Source organism: Mastigoproctus giganteus, chromosome 7 (assembly GCF_048544385.1).
Source record: "Mastigoproctus giganteus isolate SK-2022 chromosome 7, ASM4854438v1, whole genome shotgun sequence".
Taxonomy (NCBI): Eukaryota; Metazoa; Arthropoda; class Arachnida; order Uropygi; family Thelyphonidae; genus Mastigoproctus; species Mastigoproctus giganteus.
In genome coordinates, this window is record NC_143581.1 from 53,241,610 (window position 1) to 53,248,315 (window position 6,706).

Here is a 6,706-nt window from a genome sequence, read left to right on the forward strand (position 1 = left end):
GGCCTAGCGTCCTCGGACGGCTGAGACGCGCTGAGCTCCCAGGAAATCTCTACAACTGCATTGCCAACTATCTCAGTGACAGGAGCATTGTGGTTCAGGCTCCCTTCTCCAGCGTGGAACGTCGTGTCCACCGAGGTTGCCCTCAGGGCTCTGTCCTGGGCCCCCTTTTCTGGAACTCTGTACTCGACGAGCTTCTCAGTACTGACTTAGGCGATGTCCAGACCTTGGCATATGCTGATGATCTCTCCCTGATCCTGGCAGGGGACTCCAGGGCTCAGCTTGAAGTATCTGCCAACAGCGCTCTTACCACCCTTCAAGCGTGGGTCCGGAAAAACCATCTGACCATCTCATCCACAAAAACTCAATCCATTCTCCTGAAGGGCTATCTTGATCCGCAGAGGCCGCCTCAAATCAAGATACATGGCACAACCATCAAGCTTGTTACTCAGCTGAAACTCCTTGGCATTATCATCGACAGCAAACTAACATTTCTCCCACATCTCAACTATCTACAAAAGAAAATTAGAAATTACATTGCACTGGTTGCCAGGGTTACCCGCCGAGATTGGGGGCTCAAAAAACGCACTCTAGCCTTACTGTATAAAGCCATATTCATACCAGCTATCACCTACGGTTCTGGCATATGGTTCACCAAAGCCTCCACTGTGGTAGGACGAAGAAAGCTGAACATCATTCAACGGCCAATTCTCCTTACGATAACCAGAGCATGTTGCACCTCCAGCACGCATGCCCTACAAGTCCTCGCCGGTGTACTGCCCCTAGACCTTGAGGTGGCCCATGTGGGGATGATGTATCAACTCAGCAGAGGAAAGTCTACCACCTTTATTGATTTTACCACGGATCCTGCTAACACCTATTCCAGCGAAAAAAGCAGACTCCTAACCTACTTACAACAGACCTGGCAAGCCAGATGGTCTGAATCCACCAAAGGGGCCATCACCCGCAAATTTATACCAGACATATGCAAAGTATATCCCAAATCACCATCCTGGTTCTCCCCAGGCCTTCTAACCACGTACCTCCTAACAGGGCATGGTGCCTTTCGCAGCAAACTGAACCTTCTTGGACTTTCCGACAGCCCCCTTTGCACCTGTGGTGCCCAGGAAACCTGGGACCACTTGATGCATGACTGCCTACTATATGATGACCTCAGATCTTCTCTCATCACACAAATTCATTTCAACCCGAGAGATCAGGAGCAACATCTCCTGGAAGACCACCATACCTATACAGCCTTTTCGAACTTTGCTCAGGGCCTCTTCACGAGGCGGAAAACCCTACCACAACCACAGAATCAGACCCAACCAGACAATGAAACGGCCTAAACAGCCATGTGTTAAGACCACTACTTGCTTCAGCACACTGCAATCCCCGTGAAGACTTTCAACCTGCACAATAATTGTGCCTTTACAATGTAGTCTCAACATCACCTTCATCTACCATGACTGCCGCTCCGGCTTCGCCTCCCACCAAGTTGACTCACCACTGAAATGACTCTACTATCTGGACGGGACTTCTTTGTCCCAGGATTGACACTACTCGGATTTGATCCTCTCTGATTGACTCTACCAAATACATCTTCATGCAGCTCACTACTGAAATGACTTCACCACCCGGCCGGGACCTGTCTGTCCCAGGACTGCACTACTCGAATCTTACCTTCTCGGAGTGGACTCTGCCAACTATGACTTCACGCAGCATTGCTGCCAATGCCACGTGGCGATCCTGAACCCGTGCTCCCTTGCGCGGCCCTGTTTCTCCCCTGTCCTGGCGGGGAGGAGGTGAAGGTCCCCTTGTCTCCTCCCCGCCACCCCCCCCTTTCCTTCTGGTGTGGCATGGGCCTGCCTCACTGATTTTGGGGTCATCTACTCTATCGACCCTATACTTCTGTCTCTCACCCCCCAGCCTTTAGTCTCCCCTCCCCCCTCTAGCTTTCCAACTAGCGTTCATCCCATGTCAAAATTATCCTAGCCCTACACCCAAAATTCTTAATTCCACACTGTATAACTTAAAACTCCTTGGCCTGACCCAACCTCTAGCGCACCCCCCATTTTTTTTTTTTTTTTTTTTTTTTTTTTGGTCCTAGCCACTGAAATCCCAGGAAATTAGGTGGCAGGACCTGCCAGAGTACTTATTTAAAAATACTGGTGTACCTGGCTTGCCTCCACGGGGCTAAGTGTGGGCAACGTTGGGCCTCAGTAGGGGTCCAGCGGCTAAATAGCCAGATGAACAACGGTACACGACACTACATCCAACAATATCCATACACTTTTAAATCTCTGGCCTTTACAGTGTTCTGTAACACGCGACAATGTAGACTACACGGAGATGGGGGTAACCCCTGGTGCCGTTAGACCCTAAACACACTTTACACTTTACACTTTACATACTCGCACTGGTGGGATTCGGTGAAGAAGTGTCGAATTAAACCAAGGCAATAATTAATAATCGAAAATGATGCATCAAACTTGACTTGACTGGGTTATCCACAAGGTGGCTACTCCTTTCCTCCGTGGTTACGTTTCTCATGAAGCTGACAGAGAGGTCATGCTACCAAAATCTATATATCCTGCTTGTTCACACTTCCGTCCAAATGAAAATAAGCAGGTCTAGGAAGCAGGTGTTGTAACACAGCATTTCCCCCCTTGCCATAGAATTGATGCCTTCTCTGCATATCATCTTCGGAAAGCTGGTTGGTTGGTTGTTTTATGGTTTTAAGCGCATCAGCAACTTAGGCCATATTGCACAGTACACATTATGTCTGTAAATTGCATGTATTCTGTGGCCGACCTGCTGTTTTCTGTATGAAAAATCCAAGTTTAAGGGAAGAAAAAGACCTCGAGATACTCGAGGTTTTTCTTGACTCTCTTGAACTATGGCTGCATTTTAACTCGGACGACAGCAATGCTATTTCTGGAGAATGAACACCGGCAGCACGAGGTCACTTTCGTTCCTTTATGCAGCCTCCTCTTCAAGCTGCTATGACGAAAGAAGTATTGTGTTCCCTGCAGATACCCCAATGAGTTTCAGAAAAGCCCGAAATCCTCTCTTCTTTGAAGTTACATGCTTTGTTTCAGCGGAGGGGGTTGGGAATGGGGAAAAATAAATAAATACAGTTTTAGCCTTCCTCTCGGTTGTGAGGCGGCGTGACTTCTCTGTCATTCTTACAGGAGCACGTCGCCCTTGCAGGTAGCAGAGTGCACACACAAGCACCGTCCACCCTATGCCGTGTGAAAAAAGCGAGGGTTCGATTCCCGTTAATGACGCGGAGGATTTTTAAGGGCTCATTTACAACGTTGAGTCAGTTGGTCTCGGGCGAGGATTGCATGGTTTTTTTCTCCGAGTAACTCGGGTAAAAATCCGTCCAGCAAAGAGGAAACTCGACCACAGCACACACGGAATTTACATAATATATATGGCGCAATATGGTTTGAGTTGCTGATGCACCTAAAACTCCTCAAACAACAATAATAATAACATGCATGTGGGATTCATTAGTTTGAAAAGTACTGTAATTAATTGTTGCCTTTGCATTTATTCCGCATTTTTTAAAAAAAATTCTTTTGGCTTTGGGTCAAAGATGGCAGTTCAGTTTTCACTGCCTCTATACTGGATCGGTTTTTAACGTCAAAACGACGTTACAAAGTTCAACATAAATAACAGTCTGATGGCACAAGGTCTGGAAAATAGAGATGGCGCTGCATTATCCGGCCAAGCACCGCGATTTTTGAAGCTGCATTACTAGGTGGGATTCATCGTTTATTCGGATTCAGTGATGAATCTGAATAAAACGATGTGAGTGCACGCCTGTCCTCATGAAACAAAACCCGCTTTCGACTGACCATACCCTTGATCAGCAGAGATCATCACATCAAGTAATCCTTCGCTTTAGAATTTAGACAATCACTGACGATAGCAAAGCACCCATATCTCAATTCCATTAACATTTCAACCAAATACGGTTCTCGAAGTTACACTGGAATGTAGTGCAAAGCAAATGCCTACTCTGTAATACTAACCCAGTAATACTAATATTCCAGCGCATGGGTAGAAAACGTAATTAACATATCGTTATCTTGATTGTGCAAGAAACGAACATTACTTATTGCACAATCTTATAAAATGAATTCCCACTTTTGAACACTATAAGAGGTAGAAGAAAAAAATTAAGATGCCGCACAGTTCAAAACTTCACAAAGACGTACTACACATTTAAGTACAGAGCCTGACCTTTGTTTTATGCACATAATTCGTTGCTTTGATTCAGAGGGTGTGGCTATGTATTTGGATAACATTACTAATAATGCACTTTCCGGTAGACTTCTTCCCCCCCGCAAATTGGAGCAACTTTCAGTAACAGCAGTAACCCAAGGGATCGAAGTCTAGCATAAGAAATTACCGTCCTAGCGTAGCGAATTTTATTCGCATGGCAACCTATTAAATTGCAAATTGGCGCAAGCCGTGGAAATAATTATGGTATAGTTCAGAATTTAAAAAAAAAAAAGAAAAAAAATCGAGAAGAGATAGGCGTGACATGCAGCCAGACCAGGAGAAAACAGACAAATTTCAGATAATCTAAGGGAAAACTATCGACGAACCACCATTAAAGATATAAAAGGAGCTAAAGAAGAAAAACACGAAGCAAACTACTGAAAGATGAGATCATTCTGACAGGACAGGGAGCCAGAGAGACAGACAGCCGGTGCTGAGGCGGTCAAATGCCGAGGTGGCATTAAGTGACATGAAAGCAGGTTTATGAAAGTCATTTCTAAAAATGATTCTCGTTAAAGCAAAGAAATAAACGTTGCACTCTTCGAAAACGAATTTAACATGTAACATTTGGTCCAAAATTCCATATGGAACTTGGTTGGGAAAACGTTTATTGATATATTCTAGCGAACGAAACTAAAAAAATAAAAAATAAATAAATTATAATTTTTTTCTAGAGAGATTGTAAAATTATCTTAGGAGAAAACGCCATGCAACTCTCGCTCGAAACCATGCTGTGGGGGGAAAAAAAAAAAAAAAAAAAAACAGCCCATAAGTACCTTCTCAGGATTTTTATCGATGTAACTGAATTACTGGATAACAACTTGCTGAAGCTGTTAATTCTATAAACGAAAGAATGTTTTCAAGTTTGCATACCCTACTCATGATTTAGCGAGTCCTTGCAATGTTTACTCTTCTATTGGTCTAACTACATGCTTCTCTCGCCCTATGGAGCAACTCTTCATTTTCAATTACAACAGTCAATGTCCTTCGTTTTGCTAGTTCTTTAAACATGTGGAGCAGCTGTGTAACACAAACGGCCTACTGTTTTTGCAGCAGGCCATTTGTGTTGTCGGGGCCACAGCCAGTTTCATCCACGATCATGCCTTTCAAAGTGAGCTAAAAACGATGGGGTTTATTCATAGTTACAGCACTTCAATACCGTGCTTATTATCGAATGTTGTATCCCCCTCCTCAATTATTTAAGATTTCAATGGGCACGTTTTGCAAAAAAAAATTATATTCCGAAAAAAATGTATATAACATCGTTGTTGACACCGCTATCAATTAAAAAGTCCGTTTGTAGAGGGTTTCCATCTGAAATCCGACATTAAATTCCTTCAAGTTCAGGTATCTTATCGGACAAGGAATTTTTATTTTGCTTCGAAAACTTTCTTTTGGACATTGCTTGTCCTATGCTTAAATTCTTAAAGACAATGTAGGATTGGTAAAAAAAAAAATGATGACTCACCACATTGGTAAATGAACTGATTAAAATCTTTATTGCACTAAAGTAATCCTATCGTGAGGGGCGTACTTTGTGTATTCAAGCCAGGGACAAGACTCCTAAATGTGCGCTTCTTGTACTCTGCATGCAATCTAGAGATGCAAAGAGGTATTTCTGCGCTCACGGCAGCTATTCAAAAATGCGTCCGCCTCCCAGAACTACATTATATGAACTTGCCAAAAACTTCCTAAACACGAATGCTTCAACTTCGTCCATCGGAGCTCTGCAAGCATCTCTTGCACCCGCGGCACCTTCCACGATCACCACCCCCGGCGCCTCCGTAGCCAGGTGGGAAGGAGCAGCAGTGCGTAGCACACGCTTCTTGATTAGACCGGGGTTCGGGCCCGTCACCACCAAATACGGAGGATGCGGAAAGGTCAGGGAATGACCACAGCATATTCCCGAAGCAATATGGCCTTAGTTGCTAATGCTCCTAAAAACCAATTTTACAACTAACGTATACTGAAAAACATGCTGTCAACCAACTGGTAAAAATTTTAAAGGAGTTTCAATCCCCTTAATATACACATTTCCTCTTTGATACACTTAAAATGTTCAGAAACAGAAGGCTACTTACTTTGGAACGTGGCGTTGCTAATAATACGATGTGCAGTCATGGGACTTCTTATGTCTTCAACTCGACTACAGTTCCAGGCGAGGTAACTAAGAAAATCAGTAAAAAATAAATTTCATTACCTCCAGCTGTCCACATCTGTATGTATGTACAGGCAGTGGGGTTGAGAAAGAGAAGGGGAATTGTTACCTGAATTGGTGAATGAATCTTGTTTACATTTTTGTGTACACAAGTAGGATCTTTTCTGATCATATTCATATGGTCAGAGAAGTGAAAGTAACCTTGTGTTAGATCTGCATATATTAGAACTGCAACACTAATGAGTTAATTTTTAA

The 6,706-nt window shown here is 43.7% G+C and overlaps 1 protein-coding gene across 1 annotated transcript in view; it reads right to left on the reverse strand.

Annotated features, from left to right (window-relative positions):
• Positions 1 to 6,458, reverse strand: part of LOC150082896 (uncharacterized) — a 58,783-nt gene extending 52,325 nt beyond the window's left edge. Inside the window, exon 1 of the mRNA XM_090376898.1 lies at positions 6,375 to 6,458. The gene's annotated coding sequence lies outside the window, so the exon portion shown is untranslated. The remainder of the gene's footprint in view (positions 1 to 6,374) is intronic.
• Between the last annotated feature and the right edge of the window lie 248 nt (positions 6,459 to 6,706).